General features: G+C 47.5%; 1 pseudogene; it reads right to left on the bottom strand.

Annotated features, from left to right (window-relative positions):
- Nucleotides 1–333: 333 nt before the first annotated feature.
- On the bottom strand, nt 334–1,336 carry LOC121466551 (annotated as a pseudogene).
- Between the last annotated feature and the right edge of the window lie 17,281 nt (nt 1,337–18,617).

Genomic DNA, 18,617 nt, shown 5'->3' with positions numbered 1-18,617 from the left:
TATTGCACATGTACACTCTCACATGTACGCACACACGTGTGTACACACACACACACACACAAAACCAAGCACATCCTTTAAGAAAGATAACTGCTGCTATGGAGGAACTAAAGCTTTTTTTTTTTTTTTTGAAGAGGGGTGCAATGAACTTTACTGATGGTATTCAAGAGAGTAGGGCTCCCTAAGCCCCCTCCTGCTATTCTGGGGGTCTGGGATGGAAACTGTGAGGGAGATGCTCAGTGTTAAGGGTTAGTTAGGCCAGGGACTGCTCAGCAGCCGAGGACCTCTCTCTTGCTGTGTCCTTGCTGGGATGGGTGGTCCAGGGCGGGCTTCTTACTCCTTGGAGGCCATGTAGGCCATGAGGTCCACCACTCTGTTGCTGTAGCCGAATTCATTGTCGTACCAGGAAATGAGCTTTACACAGTTGTCATTGAGAGCAATGCCAGCCCCAGCATCGAAGGTGGAAGAGTGGGAGTCACTGTTAAAGTCACAGGAGACGACCTGGTCCTCAGTGTAGCCCAGGATGCCCTTTAGTGGGCCCTCGGATGCCTGCTTCACCACCTTCTTGATGTCATCATACTTGGCAGCTTTCTCCAGGCGGCATGTCAGATTGACGACGGACACATTGGGGGTAGGAACGCGGAAGGCCATGCCTGTGAGCTTCCCGTTCAGCTCTGGGATGACTTTGCCCACAGCCTTGGCAGCGCCAGTGGACGCAGGGATGATGTTCTGGGCAGCACCACGGCCATCTCGCCACAGCTTCCCAGAGAGGACCATCCACAGTCTTCTGGGTGGCCGTGATGGCATGGACTGTGGTCATGAGTCCTTCCACGATGCCAAAGTTGTCATGGATGACCTTGGCCAAGGGGGCTAAGCAGTTGGTGGTGCAGGAAGCATTGCTGACAATCTTAAGGGAATTGTCATACTTGTCATGGTTCACACCCATCACAAACATGGGGGCATTGGCAGAAGGGGTGGAGATGATGACCCTCTTGGCCCCACCCTTCAAGTGGGCCCCAGCCTTCTCGATGGTGGTGAAGACACCGGTAGACTCCACAACATACTCGGCAAAGGCATCCCCCCATTTGATGTTGGCGGGATCTTGCTCCTGGAAGATGGTGATGGCCTTCCCGTTGATGACAAGCTTCCCATTCTCAGCCTTAACTGTCCCTTTGAACTTGCCATGGGTGGAGTCATACTGGAACATGTAGATCATGTAGTTGATGTTGATGAAAGGGTCATTGATGGCAACAACGTCCACTTTGCCAGAAGTGAAGGCAGCCCTGGTAACCAGGCGTCCAATATGGCCAAATCCGTTCACTCCAACCTTCACCATCGTGTCTCTGCACGAAAAGAAGCGGCTATCTCTAGAACAGGGAGGAGCAGAGAGCCTAAAGCTTTTTATTTATTTATTTTTTCTTCCTTTCTCCCCGTGACTATGTTTCTGGGTACAGACAAAGGTGTGTGAGTAAAATGAAATAACACGTTACAGCCGTCTGTGCTGAGGAAGAGTCTCTTTAGAATGAGAAGAATACAGCACTGCGTGCCTCTTCTCTGGGGTCTCAGGTCCACATTTCATAGTATCTGAGAAAGATGTTTCTACAAACCCATACCCCAGAAGAGCATCCTAAATGCTGAGCAGGGCACCGAGCCACCTTTGTATTAGTGCTGCTTTTCTTGGGTTGATTTATACATAAATTTCTTTATTTTGACTTAACCATCTTGCTTTGAAGAAAATTCAATGTCAGCTCTCTACAGGCTGACATCACAAGGCCAACAGATTGACAGAGGGAAACTGACTCCCGCTGTCTCCCTTGACTTTACAAAATGCCACGCCCTTAGCTTTATCCAGAATGGTCATTTTCCTTTCAGTTGAATGTAGTCTCCCTGAGGCCCCCTTTTAGAATTTCCTAGATTCCCGATGTCTCCCATTCTGCAGTGGTTACTGTCCCCATACCAAATAAAGATCTGCGTATACAGAAGCAGTTTTCCTCTTCCGCCATTGCCATGCTGGCTGGTGCTGCCGCTGTCAGCCTGAGCACAGGCTGCTCTGTGCCTGCCCTGGACACAGCACTCATTAGCATCTAGAAAGAGGCTCATCAAGACCGTTAGCTTTTGCAGACACTTAGGGCAGGAGCATTTACAAACCAGTTTGTCGATGGGTCTGCGGCTCTGTGTACACAAAGGTCAACGTACAGGGAGCTAGTGAGCACATCCGGCATCCTAGCCGGTAAATGCTCTGGCTGAACGATCACAGTTTTGTTTTTGACTTAGCACCTAAACACACAGGCGCATCCTGTTTAGTCTGTGTAATGCTACTTACAAATCGTTGTGCACTTTCCTGGTAGAGATGACTTCTCCCACTCTCAGCAATCCTTCGTTGCCTGTAGTTCTTTGCATGAGGTTGTGGCCTCCTGGTCTTTGCCTCCTTCTTCCCCTCCACTTTGGCATGTATGTTATTGGCCTTGTTCAGCTCACGTTTGGGCAGTCATGTTGATGGGATTATGGGGGTTGCTCCTGATATTTCGAGAAGACACAATCTCACAGCAATTCCCTCTTACAATCCTTCCATCCCTTCTTCCAAACATTCCCTGAGCCTTAGGTGCAGGAGTGTTTTGTAGATGAATCCACGGGGACCGAGCTCCACAGCTCTGCAGTTGGATGGGTTGTGGTTTTCGGCAGTGGTCTCTGTCTGTTGCAAAGGGATGTTTCCTTGATGTGAGGACTGCACTTATCTGTGGGGATAAGGACAAATATCTAGAATGTACTCAGATATTATGCTGGGTTAGTAAAGTGGTGGCTGTAGGATCCCCTTCAAGATCCATGACGTCACTAGCCCCTAGTTGGCTAGGTTTGCATCCAGCACTAGGTATCATTTCCTTCTTGAGTGGGCCTGAAGTACAATTAGAGAGCTGTTGGTTACACCAGGGCATGTGTGTCACCCCTGTATCCGTTGGCGCATCGTGCCACGCGGTTGTGATCCACAGGCATCTTAGCTGGTGGGAGGCGGGTGTTATTACTATTTCCCTCCTTTGGAAGCTTGCATGGTGTTGTCTGGTACCATGCAAGCTGGTCCTTAGGGAGGAGACTTTCAGGTCAGTTCCAGCTCAGGGGCCTCTGAGCCCCATGTCGGAAGTGCATAGTAGGACTTATTTTTCACCTCTGGGAGGCAACGAAGGGCAATACTAATATCCTGTAATGTTTGGGAGCCTCTTGGACAACCTCGACCAACAATTCAAAAGAGGACTTTTCATGCCTGGTGTTGGTGTTTTTGTTAGCTTTTCTTTGGAGGAAGGAGCATTGTCAGCCCTGATAAGAAACCTAAAGTGTTTATGTTAATTTATATAAGACTTTTGTGTATTGTAGGGTTTTTGTTTTTAGGTATATTACTAATAGCATGATTTCTTATGCCTTTCTTAGATATCCTTACTATTTATTTCTACTTAAGATATGTCAGAGATATTGACCTGGGTGATAACCTTTGATTTAATACTAAGGTTTTTTTTTTCTAGTGTGTGTGTTTGTGTGTATGTTGGTATTTGGCTATGCAGCCCAGTTAGCCTCGAACTTGGGATACTCTTTCTTCAGCCACCCAAGTGCTGGGGTGGCATGTGTGTGCTAGATTTAATATATTAGCTTGATTAGTAGACTTACTGATTGAAAAATCATTCAGTGAGAAGCCAGGCATGGTGGTACACGCCTTGAATCCTATCACTTGGGAGGCAGAGGCAGGTGGATCTCTGAGTTTGAAGCGAGCCTACAAGAGAGTTCCAGGACAGCCAGGGCTACAGGGAGAAATCCTGTATCAAAAAACAAACAAACAAACAAACAAAATCATTGAGTGCTGCGTGGTGTCAGAGACTGACATTTATGCCCCTAGACCTTCTTCCTTTTGTTTCCAACCTCTCCTTACTGTCTGGAGTAAAGCATTCTGTCCCTGGGCACATTTCAAGCTCCATTAAAAGCGCCAAATTTTATCCTGAGACACGCACCTCAGTACACAGTCTTGGCTGATCATGAACTTGAGAGCCTCCCAAATGCTGGTCCTGGCATTTGGGGTATGTGCCACCACGCCTGGCCTGTCTCAGTGACTCTTTACTTCCCTTTCTCTTTTCCATTCTTCTTCACCAAACACTTCTTAAATATTCCTTCCCACTTGTGTTTCTTTCATCATGTGGATATGGCATTGACCATTTTAGTTCATGTGTCTCGCAGGGGAAGAGGTTGCAATGGGGAAGTGGAAAATATTTATCATTTAAAACACAAAGTAACTGTAGAAACAAACATACCTGCTCTGTCACCATGATGTGGTTAAGTCCATCTCTGCTTTGTTTCGGCATGAGTCTTCAGGGAATTCTGCCCACTTTGTGAGCCAACTTTGTCATACAGATTTGGCCCACGTACTTGTCTGTCAGATGACCTGCTCAGAGGATGGTCTTGGGGCAGGTACAGTTGTATACTTCCTTCAGCGCTCTCCACAGGATCATCAGAATTTCTGGTTTCTCTGTGTAGGCCTGGCTATCCTGGAACTCCTTCTGTAGAGCAGGCTAGCCTCTCAGAGATCTGTCTGCCTTTGCCTCCTGACTGCTGGGATTAAAGGTGTGCGCCACTACTAGCTATGGGAAGTCTTTAACGTATTGTGGACAGACTGTTGGAGTACTATGTCATTACAATCTCCCTTAGCACTAGGAGGCTGAGGCAATTCGAGGTCAGCCTGAGCTACACTGTGAGACCTTGTCTCAAGTAAACAAAACAAAAGACAACATACAAAAATCTCCAAACAACAAAAGACTTGACTTCTATTTTAAAATAGATCTAATCTGACTTGATAGAGCGTTTAAGACAGGCACTAACTCACTGTCTCTCTCCTGTGTCTCTGCCTCTAGGCAGTGTCTCCAGGAGACCACGTTACCTTCTGAAACAGGCACGCAGAATGCTAACTGTAGCGCACCCGTCCGCATTGCCCTGTGATTAACTGAAAACCATGACTGATTTAGTATTCCTCGCTGTACCTGTTGTCCGCGAGTCACGCTGGGTGAGTAATGGTGGCTTACAGGGGCATTTTCTGCCTGGCCATGGAGGATACCTTGGCGATGGATCATGCTTTGTGCAACGACTGTCCTGCAGCTGGATCAGGAGGTCACAGGTTTACATACAAACCAAGGAGTGAGGCCTGGGCAGGAATGAGAGGCCAGAAGCCCAGAGAAGGCCACAGGTGCCGCCTTCTGCTACAGGCTTCCAGGCATAGGCTGCAGAAGGGTTGCTGGCCCAGAGAGAAGCCTGAAAGCAGAGGGAACCACGCTCACCCTGTGGTCACCCAAGGCCTGGGAAAATCAACAGGACTACTCACTGTGGGGAGGGATATGAACAACTGACCGCACTCATTCAGGTGAAGGAGGACCAGTTATGAGCGACAGGATTACAGAGATTCACACAGGCGGTTCTGTGGAAGGAGAGCAAGTGAGAGCCAGGAGAGAGTCATCAGTTATTCCTACATAATCGTCGGCAGTTGACTTAAGACACAGGAAGTGGAAAAATGGAGTATGAAACCGTAATGGAGCAGTGATGTGTAATTATGCAAAATACGTGTCTTGTGGACAAACACCGAGAGTCCACGACTTCAGGGCAGACACCGAGAGTCCACGACTTCACACTGAGAGTCCACGATTTCAGGACAGACACCGAGAGTCCACGCTTCACACTGAGAGTCCACGACTTCACACCGAGAGTCCACGATTTCAGGACAGACACTGAGAGTCCACAACTTCACACCGAGAGTCCACGACTTCACACCGAGAGTCCATGACTTCAGGACGGACACCGAGAGTCCACGACTTCAGGGCAGACACCGAGAGTCCACGACTTCACACCGAGAGTCCACGACTTCAGGACAGACACCGAGAGTCCACGACTTCAGGGCAGACACCGAGAGTCCACAACTTCAGGGCAGACACCTCGCTGAGATTAACGCAGGCACGCTGTTTGTTTCCCACTGCTACACTGTGTGGTGTGAGCATGGGGCAGGGGTCGGGAGACATTAGCTAGAGAGTTGAGTAGTAAGGCCCCTGACCGAGGCATCAGGAAACCTATGTCTCTGTTTCACATGGCCACAGCAGCTTCGAACTTAACCTCTAGAGTCTGTGTACAGGAAGTGAGAACAAAAACACCTGCCCCATCTACGAGGGTAGCGAAGGTGTTTGGTGAATCCTGGAGCACTGTAGGAGGTTGTGAGGCCTCACAGTTGGAATGCTGTAAAATGGAAGATTTAAGAACTAAAAGGTTGCGGAATTCAGAGACTTACCCCTGAATCCCGTAACAGTCACGGTGGAAGCTGGAGAGCGTATTGTATGTAACTGGGCACCTAGGAAAGTTTCACTCACAGGCTTCACACAGTGCATACAGAGCAATTTGGCTTTCCTCTGTTGACCAGAACGCTCCCTTTATCAGCTTGTGCTTATTACTGAGCTCGATCTCATAACTCACCAGCCTGGCTGAATTACTGTAGACTGTCGATATGTTAACGCTCATGTTATTTTGTGTGTATTTTAGGAGTATGTGTATACACCTAGTGTATGCATGTGCACCAGGGCTGTGGTGTGGGGTAGAAGACACCTCCAGAAGAGGCATCAGATCCTCTGGAACTGTGTGTATGTGCACCATGTGCCTGCAGAAGTCAGAGAAGGACTTTGGGGCCCCGGGAACTGAAGTTGTGAGAGCTGGGCCACCATGTGGGTGCTCGGAACTAAACTGGATCCTCCGCGACATCAGCAAGTGCCCTTAACCTCTGAGTTATCTTTCCATCCCTAATTGATGATATTTTTAATCTAGTTGGACAACTTTCTCTCTATATATTTTTTCAAGGCAAGGTCTCACTATGTAGCTCTGGATGTCCTAGAACTCACTCTGTAGACCAGATTGGCTTTGAACTCAGAGATCCACCTGTCTCTGCCTCCTGAGTGCTAGGATCAAAGGTGTGTATTAGCACTATGCCTGGCTAGTTTTTGTTTTTTACAAAGTAGAACCCAGGGCAAATGAGTTGGCTTAGCAGATAAGAGCATTGGGGCAAAAGCCAGATGACTGAGTTTTATCCCCAGGACACACAAGACGGAAGGAGACAACTGAGCCCTGAATGTTGCCCTCTGGTCTCCATACAAGCACTGTGCACTACTACTAAAGATACATTAAATCAAATTTAAAAATGAAAGGAGGGACAGAGAGGTGGCTGTTAGGGAGACAAGCATGTTTTGAAGCTGGTCACCAGCCCAAGGGCACCTCATACATTGTTGAGGAGACTTGGGGAAAGAATGAGGCCTGAGACCAGGAAACTTAGTTTAAATCCCAGGTCAGTGCCTTTCCCTCTGGAGACCCAACACACAGTCCCCAATCCTTTCAACCTCCGAGGATGGTGCCAGCTGCCTCCAAGTGTCAAGGGGTGGTTTCAGTTCCTAATGTGAGCGTCCCCGACACCAGGCTGGATGTCTAGCTGCCAATCGCCTCGCTTTTCCTACCCTTCTTTCTTGAGATGCTGAGGATTGAACACAGAGCCTCACAAAACGGCAGACAAGCACTCGGCCAATGAGCTACAGCCCAGCCCTCCTCCCTTAGGCAAACACCCACTGAGTGATGTCTTCAGCTGTCTTCCCCTAGGGGAGTGCTCCATTATTTAGCTACATTCCAGCCCTCCTCCCCTCCTTTTGAAAGCATTCCCAGCAAAAAGGACACAGCTTCTCTTTCCCACGTTTTCTTTTATCTGCAAAATAGGAACAAGAGTGAAGACTTCTCACCAACAGTCCTCAGTATACTTGCTTTGACACACGGCTGCGCGCAGAGGGGAAACGGGCCGGTTCAGTAGTGCGTAGGTACGCACCTCCCTGAATATGTCAAGGCAGGAGAAACTCTGGTCATAAAACCCACCAAGGTGCATCCCATTTCTGAACCCACAGGGCATAGCCACCAGGCCTTGAGGAGATTGGGGCTGGTGCAGAGAAAGGAGACATTGTTACTGATGAGCCAATGGCCTCCAGAACAGGTGTGTGCAGAGGACCCCGCTCTTTTCTCTTCTGCTTTGACAACTTTGTACTTCAAGTGATGTGAGGGCAGAGATGGTGTCTGTCCCCTCCCTTTCTGGAGTTTCTAAGAGTAATATCTAAAGATGTTAGACGACTGGAGAGATGTCACGGGGCCTCCACCCGCCGCCCCCAGCTTCCACGGGGATCCAGGATGACTCTGGCAGGAGACGGTTAACTCTCTTAGGGAGTGATGGCTGGTGTTCTGGCAGGCTGCGATGGACCGGGCTTTCCAGTGGAAGAGAACCAAGGAGCCGATGGATAGAGATCGCCCCAGCTCCCTTCTCCCACCGGCATTAGGACGCATCCAGCCTGGCTAGAGATTACTCGTGGATTGGCTCTGCGCCTAGAAAGACAAACAAAGAAGGACAGTCTGACATTCACTGTCTGAGTTGAACGGACAAGAAACAATAAAATATTAATAACTTGCACCATGTGCGGGGGCCCTGGCGTTTGCTATTTGCTGAGTTATGTCCTTGGTGCACATTATCTCTGACTCTTTCGTTCTTTCCATGACTATTTCCCTGTGCGGATTACGTGTCAGGTGTTCCGGTTACTGGGGGCACCGCGGGGCACAGCGTGGGAAAGTGCTTGCTTTCGGAAAATGCTCTAGTACGTACACACAAATGAACATGTGTGCTCAATGCAAACGGCACGGCTGTGAAGAAGAACCACAAAGCCAGAGACTACCAGGCCTGGCGTACAGGTGAGAAGAGGGTTTAGGCACCTGTGTGATTTAGAGGAAAGAAGGGAGCTACTCCAACCCTGGGAGGGTGTGTGCTCCAGGCAGAGCAAACTGTGCGCCGAAAGGCACAGCCGCGAGATGGAACTTGGAATCCTCAGGGTGGCTGGCAACGGTGTGTATGGGGAGCTGGAGAGAGAGGCAAGTGGTTGAGCCTTGCAGAGAGAGACACTTCCTGTAAGAAAAGCGTTCAAGTTTCATCTGAGACAACTGGAAGCTCCCAAAAACCTCGGCTGCTCTGACTGGAGAACCAGTCAACCCTGTCCTAAACCCAAGCAAGAAAGTTGGACCTCGCAAGCTGGTGTTGACAACTCACTGTCCCCCAAGGGGACTCATAACATGGTCTGTGGGTCACCTCTAGGTGGCATCCCAACAGCTAGGGCAATTAAAAGAGGTTCTGGCATCACAGTACAACAAACATCCACTGTGGGTCTGTTGACGTTTTCATTTTCAAAACAGCCCTCCAAGTGTGGCATCTTTGTTTCCCATGGACGGCAAGACACCTAGGCTCAGGGATTTTAAACAGCTCTTTCGAGATCACAAACTAAGAAAATCCTGGGTTCGAACCCAGGTCTCGCTGAATCCCAAGACTGTAGATTTTTGAATTGCTGTATGATCGTCTACAACAGCTGTATCCAGATTGTTTTTTATCTTACAAATGTGCAACTCAGTATCCCAGGAGCCCCTCCTCCCGGTCCTTAGAAACTCTCATTCTATGACCGTTTTCATGAGTTTCACCAGTCGGCTGTCTTGTATGACGGTTCCTGGGGGAAACAGTCAAACAGATACATGTTGATTCCAGACACAGCAATGGCAGACCAAAGAGATGCTTTTACCCAAGTTTATAGGGGTTACTTGCAGAAGTGTGGGTGAGTGGTTACTTAAAGGAGCATTGGGTGACTTAGTTCATGCCTGAGTAACCCAGCCCAGCATAGGTGACAGATGACTCATGGAAGCTATATCCCTGCCCAGACTGAAGGCATCTCCTCAGAAGAGGTTTTTCTGCTCATATCACCTCAAGGCGAAGTAACGTGAGTTTCGGAGAGTCCTGAGTCTTGTAGCTTTTGTGGATTTCCTGAGCCTCCTCAGTTTTATCAGCTTCCTGAGTCTTATGAGTCGCCTCCCCTCCTGGAGTTAATGCTTTAGTTTGGAAGAAATAGCTACACTGCACCTGGGGACCTCATACCTGTGCAATCACAGTGTTGCCCTAATAAGACCACCCAGTTCACTCAGGATGTCTACAGGGCTCATGCATACCACAGCACAAGCCTGAATTCCTTTTTGAGATAAGTAATATTCCATTAGGGAGACATGCCGGTTTGTTTAGACATTTACCTATTGGTGGATTGCTTCTATTTTTTGGCTATTGTGATATTAATAATGCTGCTATAAAACTATCTCGTCAGAACCTCCTCCCCCTTTTGATTTTTGGAGCACATACCTAGAAAGGAGATTATTTCTTTTTGTTTGTGTTTTTTTTTTTTTTTTTGAGACAGGGTCTCTCTGTGTAACCATGGCTGTCCTGGAACTCTCTCTGTGGACCAGGCTGGCCTTGAACTCATGGAGATCCATCTGCCTCTTCCTCCCAAGTGCTTGGATTGAAGGTGTGAGGTTCCACTACCCAGTGAGATTATTTAATTTGATGATATTCTAATTTTTTTGAGGAATCATCATACTACTTTCCCCAGGGGTGGCAATGCATAACAACTATTTGAACTATTCCAATATATTCTTACTTGGTTATTTCTCTCTCTTCTCTCCTCTTGGGCTCTCTTTCTTTGATAACAGGCATTGGACACAAGTAAAGTAGTACCTCATCACATGGTCTTAAGACCATCTACTTTTCTTTTGTAAAACACGTCTTTTATTAGTTCCTTGAGAAGTTTGTTCATGCTTTGATCATATCCATTCTCTCTCCCCTAACTCTTCCCAGATCTACCCCTTCTCTCCCTAACTTTGCCCCCCTCCTCCACCAGAATCTCCCCAGTCAAGGCCAATTTGTACTGCCCAAATATTCTTCAATAGGTGGCCTTCCACTGAAAGGGGGTTGACTTATAGGGTCTACACTCTTAGAGAAGAGTGACCCCCTCATCTCCCAGCAGCTAAGAACTGCCAATGGCTCCTTCACTAGGGCAGAACTTCACACCCAGCTCTCTTCCCCACGCTGGGATTTGGTTTGGCTTGGGCTTGTACAGGGCTGCTGATGTAGTCCCAACCACTGGGGGTTCCTATGTGCAGCTGCCCTGCTGTGTGCAGAGGACACTGTGTCCTGGTCATTCACTGCCTCTGGCTCTCACTGTCCTTCTGCTCCCTCTTCTGTGATCACCCTTGAGCCTTCGGAGGAGGGGTGTGGTTCGTGTGCTTGACTGTGCGCTTCTCATGCCATGATGTCATTCTCAGAATGGAGGAAAGGTCGCAAGTGCACATCCAACTCCACCACTCCACTGCTGGTGAGAAAGTGCATCCACTGTCCATGGAGGCTATCAAGGACCACATTAAGAAAGAACAAAATAAAAATGGGTGTCATATGAATCAAATTTTTGAATAAGGTTTTTTTTTTTTTTTCAAGGACCCTACAATGCTTTAAAGAGCTATGCTCTTAGGCCAATGAGACGACTCAGCAGATAAAGATGCTTCACGCCGAGCCTGAGGACCTGAGTTTGATGTTTGGAATCCACAAGGTGGAGGACAGCATCAACTCCCTTTGACCTCCGCAAATATGATCCTTCACACACGTAACCACGGAAACAAGCATAGAGACTCTGACCCTTCACACAAGTCACCACAGAAACAAGCACAGAGACTCTGAATATTTTAGAACTGACACGCAGAATTTGATCATAAACTTAAGTATTGCTAGCAATGAAATATCTAGCATATAGTAATACTGACATTTTAAAATAAAATGAAATGGTGACATCATTCTTTTTGCCTCGAAGTCTCATCCTGGCTTGGTACCTTCACTGTCTATCGAAGAAACAACACACAGGTTTCTCTTTAGCAAATTTGTGTGTGTGTGTGTATGTATATGTGTGTGCTCCCTTTTCTCTTAGAAATTTTATTTCCATTCTACTTCAGAATCTTATGCTATTGTAATATAATTATGATAAAAAGTCCCTTTCAAATATCATGTTATACTTTCATCTATCAAGTCTATGTTGAAGAATGAAAATTTATACATTTTTAAATTCCCGTGACTTAAGGCTCTAAGTGTTTTCAGGATTGCGTTATCTTCACAATGAGTAGTAGCACGTGACCAATCAAAGCAACCTAAATGCGTGGAAAATCTTGATAAGTGCTGGCGTGAAGGGAAAGTTTTATTGGAAGTTTATACTTTTTTAAATAAGAGGAATGGGTGCTGTACTTTTCTCACACGTTTCTGACTGGGATAAATATTACTACCAGATTGTTATGATCACAAAGTAGGCAACATCAGTTGGAATTTTATCTTGTTTTTTTTTTTTTTTTTAGAGTCAAGAAACCCTGGTGCTTCCGTAGGAGAAGATGGAATGTAGACAGTGTTATTAGGAACATGTTCTTTATTTTTGGAATTCTTCTAAATTATCTGCCCAAAGCATATGCTAATATATTATCCAACATATTTAAAGATCAATCATATGATAGCTTCTTTAGATCCTCTTTTAGTTTTGTTGACATTAAATCATTGGAAAGCACCTGGGCTAGTTGCTTTTTGCATTGCTGGGACAATGCAACTTAGGGCTCATAATTTCAGGGTACAGTCCGTCTGGAGAGGCATTAAGGTCAGCAGTAGCCTGAGGCAGTGGGTCACCTAGCATCTGGGGTCAGGAGGCAGAGAGGGATGGATGCTGGAGCCTGGCTTCTTTCTCCTCTTTTATTTGGTCCTACCCCAGCTAACCTATCCTTGGCAGCCATGCCCAGGGATCTGTCTCCATGGTGATTCAAGATTCTGCAATCAATACAAACTGCTACAACACCTGATTTGCAAAAGGCCTGCTAACCCAACCCATTACGGGTTGTGAAACTGTGTTCACGTATTGAACTCTTCACCCCCGGCCCCTCAGAATGTGACCGTATTGGAAACAGGATCTTTGTAGATTCAATTAGCATGAGGCAATAGGGTGGCCCTTAAGCGAAAGCTCGGCAGAGACAGACATGGAGGGAAGATGGTATAAAGAGACACAAGGAGCAGGCCATTTACAAGTCAAGGAGAGACGTCTGGAACATTCCCTCTCAGAGCTTTCAGAAGAATTGGCCAGGATAATACTTCAGATTTGGACTTGCGGTTCCAAGCAATGGGAGACAGCGAGTTTCTATTGTCGACCCCCACCCTTAGTCTATTATAATTCGTTTTGCTAGCCCTTGCAAACTATCACACAGGTTTTAGAGCCATTCCCCTCCCTTCCATGAACACATGTTTTCCATTATTTGGTGTCTAGATAAGTTATTTCATTATGGGAATTTTTGGTACAAGACCTCACACTAGCCCAGGCTGGCTTAGAACTTATTGTGTAGCCCAGGCTAACCTCGAATGTAAAGAAATCTTTGTGCCTTTGCCTCTGAGCCATGAAGTATGAGTCACCACACCCAACTCAGATGGGATTTTTCAAACCTGAGAGAGAATCACAGTGAGACTGAGACTGAGTGAGAATAAAGGTGACTTTAGAAAGAGCCCTGGAGGGCTGGAGAGATGGCTCAGTGGTTACGAGCACTGGCTGTTCTTCCAGAGGAGCGGTGTTCGATTCCAGCACCCGCATGCAATTCCAGTTCCAGGGGATAGGGCACCCATGGCAAAACACCAGTGCACACAAAATAATAAAAATAAACAAATAAAAAAGAAAGAACCCTTGTGACAGACAGGTGCTTAATACAAAGCAGGTGTGGAATTTGAGGACCTTGGTGTTGCTTTCCTTTGTCTGTGGGCCACTTTGTAATGTTTTGACCCTTGAGGGATTAATGAAGCTAGTTTGGAGGGGCTCGTGTGAGCTGCAGAGGGGCTGCCAGGGATGGCTTTGTGGAGTACAGGCTCCCTGCTTACGTGTGGATTTAATTTTTTTTTTTTTAATTTTATGAGACAGGACATCACAGAGCAGCCCAATCTGGCCCTGAGCTCCCTATGTAACCCAGGCTGGCCTAACGCTTGCAGCAATCTTCCTGCCTTGGCCCCTCGAGTGCTGGGTTTATAGCATGGGGCCGCTGCTTCTGGTTATGTGTACAACATCCTAACTGATGTCAAGGAGAAGGTAGAGGACCCCGGCCAGGGAGGGAGCAGTTGGAGAGTGAACTTCTGCCTTAATTAGGAGCAATCAGCGTAGCAACAGCCAAATTGTTGTGTGTGTTCCCATCCTTGGAGGGCTGTGTTTACAGATTACAGCACATGCTCGCACACACGCGCGCACGCGCACACACACACACACATTTTCTTTTTTATGAGAAAGCTCCATGATGAGAGCGGCGCTTAGGAAAAGATGGGCAGTGGGAGCGGAGAGGAAGCAAGTCATTAATGCCTGGGTCAGTGTTGCTGGGCAGGTGGAGGAGCAGCTGCTGGCTGGTTGTGGGGAAACGGAAGTGGCTGTGTAACAGGTGAATATGAGCCCCCTGTTTACTGACCTTAATTTCACAGGACCGCCAGGCTCAATACTCCCTGCACCCTGGTCTTCCTCTGTGTGACTGCTGCCTCAGTCCTGAAGCCTAGGAGGATCATGTCCTAGAGAGGATCAGCAAAGGAGGGTTCATGTCGCTTGACTGCCCGACTGCTGTAAAGCTGAACAGAGAAGCTGTGTGGGAACCCCTCACTTGTGTGAAAATACGGACGTCAATCACTCACAACACTAGTGGGGGTGACTGTCCCTTGGGTAGGGTGAAGATAGCTTCTGGGGGACTTGTGTTCGACATCAGCCTGGAGGAAATCCATGCAATAAGGTGTCTTTGGGGCTGCCTGGGAATTCACTGTCCTTTCTGTTCATTTCCACATTGGCAAGGTTCCACAATACCTCCTGCTGAGCCAGGAGAAGAGAGCCGCTCCACACTCCTGATTCTCAGGGGTGCTTGGCCTTGTGTCCAAACTCCCTCAGAGGACTGCTCATGGACTGTCTGAACCGTGAGACACCCCACTTATGCAGGAACACAAACAATGTTTTCCTATGCCATGTGGCCATGTGCTTCCTCTAAGCAGGGGGCAGACAGCACCAGGGAGACCAAGCCATACAAGCTACTCTCTCCACATGAGAGACTCCTGCTGAAACCAAGGGCGCAAGAACACTGGTGTTGTTATAGTGAGACTTTACTGAAAATAAATGCTCCTTTAACATTTCTTTTTTGATTTAAAGACATGATTTAACTATGTAGTCAAGGGCTACTTCAAACTTGAGGTCCTCTTGCCTCTGCCTCCTGAGTGCTGTCCCTGCAAGTGTGGTGATGTGGGATTTCCCTCTGTATGCTACGAATATGTTTGATTGTCATTGGTTAATAAAAAGCTGCTTTAGGCCAGTGGCTTAACAGAATATATCCAGGCTGGAAAAGAGAGAGAGAGAGAGAGAGAGAGAGAGAGAGAGAGAGAGAGAAGGCAGAGTCAGGGAGATGCCACGTAGTTGCTGGAGGAGAAAGACACCCCCACACCATATTGGAAAACCACAAGCCTTGTGGTAAAATATAAAATAATAGGAATGGGTAATTTAAGATATAAAAGCTAGTCAATAAGAGGCCAAGCAGTGTTGTAATAATACAGTTTCTGTGTGATCATCTTGGGTCTAGGCAGTCAGGAAACGAACGAGCAGCCTCTGCCACCATCGTGGCTCCAGCAGAAGGCTGGTTTTACGTGAGAAGAAGCTGGATGTTATTACCCTGTAGTGGTCTGTGTCGGGCACACTCATGTTCTGTGGTCCTGGGCCTTTTGGGTGTTCCTAGCTCCTTAGAGGTCTCTCTTGGCCACGGGGACAGAGACAGACTCTGCTGCCCTGTGGACTTGATCATGTGTCACTTCTGCCAAGGATGGAAGGAGATTTTCAGTGTGTGCATGGGAGCTCTTACCTCACATACACTGACTCTTCCACCTCTTGTTTGTGGGAATCTCTAGGCCTGTGGCTGCAGTAAATGCAAAGGCCAAAATACCAAGGGTGGGCTGGGGAGGTGGTCAGTCAGTCAAGTTCTTGCCTTGCAAGTATGAGAAACTGAATTTGATTTTCAGAACCCAGGGAAAAACAAACAACAAACCAACAAAGAAGCCAGCGAGGTACAAAAACCTGTCATCTCAACCCCAAACAGCCAGCTTACCTTACTTTTCTGGGTTCTAAGCCAGTCAGAGATCCTGTCTCAAAAAGAAACATGTGAGGACTACCCCAGGAATGTTCTGTGAGGTTGTTTCTCTGGTCTCCACACCCACGCACATATACACACATGCACACTTGTATATACACATACACCTGCACACATGAGTGTACAGAAACTCAAAGGCAAGGGGCTGGCCCAGCAGATCCTGTTAGTGTTGATAGTGGGTCTCATTCAGCGAGTTGGGGAGAAGCTGCTACGGTGAGATGACACCTGACCCTGTCACTTTGTGTGTCCCTACCAGTACCAGGCACAAGATAGAATATTGCACACATGCAAACATGTTCTTCTCCAGCCCCGTGGATGGAGAATACTGCACCTACATTGTATATGAGAAGGGATGGGTGCCTGACCAGGGAAATACCTTTCTCAAGGTCTCAATACCAAAGAGGGGCCCCCTCTCCTCCCAGGATGAGATAAACAAGGCTTAGGCAGCAAAGAGCCCCCCGGTTTCCCTGTGGTCTAAATCCAGACTTGATCTTCCCTGTGTTATATTTCTCTCAAGGGTTACGACAGGCTCTGCACCCTCCCCAATATCAGGCTCCAGAAGACACGACCTGAGCATTGCTGGTTGTCGTGGCAGATGTCAAAATAGAACCTGGCCAGCAGCTCACTGGTCACAAGTTACCTTTGTCCACATTGGTGACCAAAGTTTATTACATGGCCACCCGTGACCTCAGAGAGTGAGAAAGTTCAGTCTTACTGTGTGAGAGAAAGAAGGATTGTTTGTGGGCACAAAGGACTGTCATGATGACGGAGGAAGAAACTGCTAAGAAAAGGTGTTTTCCGAAGCCACTGCCTTCTGCCTCCCGTGGACGCTCTCCTCTCCCAGGCTGAGACCTCGTGCGTGGCAGGATCCTCACAACACTCTGTTAGGTAGATGCTGTTATTACCTTCATTTCACAGATGAAGTTGTTGAAGCCCAGAAAGGTCTTGTAGTTGCTGGAGCCAGATGGCACAGGCAGTGAAAAATGATGCCTGTGCAGACCTCAGGTCAGCTTGACTCCGGAGACTGTGTTCTTTGCTTTTCCGTAGGAGGATACCCAGTGTGACCGATAGCACACGTGTTGCAACAGAAGGGCCCTGGGCTTCAAAAATATGGAGACTTGCTTCAGCCAATTCTACAGGGATGAATGAGAAAGTGAAAAATTACACTTAGAATGGCTCCACCCAGAGAGCATCCCTCATATTTTAGGTGTGTCCTTACATACCTGTTAAACCTATAACCTGCTTCTTCAAGTAGCAATGTATCGTGTGCGCTTTTCCAATAAAGCACTGCGGTTTTAAGCATGCGTTCATGCAGGTGTACATGCACACGCCTGTGTATGGAGGCCAGAGGTCAACCTGGAGTGTTGCAGCCCTGAGTGAATGTGTATTATTGACGTGAGCACAGCCATGTCAAGGACCACAATGCCGTAGACCTTTCTACTGCTGTCACACATTGTGGTGACCCCAACCATAAAATTATTTTGTTGCTACTTCGTAACTGTAATTTTGCTACTGTTATGAATCGTAAAGTAAATATCTAATATACAAGAAGCTTTGTCTCGAAAACCAAAGTGGATGGTTCCTGAGGAATAGACCTGCCGGGACCCAAAGGGATCTAGACTCACAGATTGAAAACCACTGTCCTTAATCCTGTACTCTGGAGGCAGAGACAAGTTGAGCTCTGTGAGTTCGAGGCCAGCCTAGTCTACAGAGTGAATTCTAGGACAGGCTCCAAAGCTACAGAGAAACCCTGTCTTGAAAAATCAAAAAAGAACAAAAGAAAACCACTTCCTTAGACTCAGTGGAATCCTAACAACTTTCCCTGGTCTGAATGTGGATGTTGACAGTGTTTGCAGGAACTACAGAGCACACTTCTCTCCTCCAAGATGATGCAGCCCGAGACTGCTGCCCTACACTCTCCACTTGAGATTAGCCAGCACTCAGGGCTGCTGGTAATGTCAGACCTTATACCACTTACCCTTCCCTGCTTTTCTGTGTAGGTGGGTGCTTGTGTCTGTTGTTTCTTTTTTCCCCTTCAGCCCAGTAAGGTTAGGTCCAAAGCTGCTCAGGTCCTGGCAGGTCTTATTCCTCAGGAACCATCCACTTTGGTGTTTGAGACAAAGCTTCTTATTATTCCAGAGCTTGCCAAGTAGGCTAGGTTAGCTGGCCAGGGAGCCCCAGGGATCCACCTGACTCCATCTCCTCAGTGCTGGAATTAGGAATGCACACTGGATATTTTGATGTGAGCTCTGGAAGCTGAGCTCAGTTGCCCCTATGTGCAACCTGAGTGTTTCACTAACGGCCATCCAGCTCCAGCTCCGCACTGTGTTTTGAGAGTATGTACTGACTTAGAGTTCACGCCTGAAGGTTTTGCCTGAACGTCTGTATGTGTAGCATGTGCGTGCCCGGTCTTGAGGCCGAGAGACTGCTTCCCTGAAGCTGGAATTACTTCAATTGTGCGACGCCACATAGGTGCTGGGAACCGAGCCGAGTCCTCCGCAGAGGCAACGGGTGCT

This window comes from Microtus oregoni, unplaced genomic scaffold (genome assembly GCF_018167655.1).
Source record: "Microtus oregoni isolate MIOR12 unplaced genomic scaffold, Mior012 000033F_ref0000390, whole genome shotgun sequence".
NCBI lineage: Eukaryota > Metazoa > Chordata > Mammalia > Rodentia > Cricetidae > Microtus > Microtus oregoni.
Note: the sequence above shows the minus strand (reverse complement) of the source record. Positions and strands in the feature narration are given on the sequence as shown.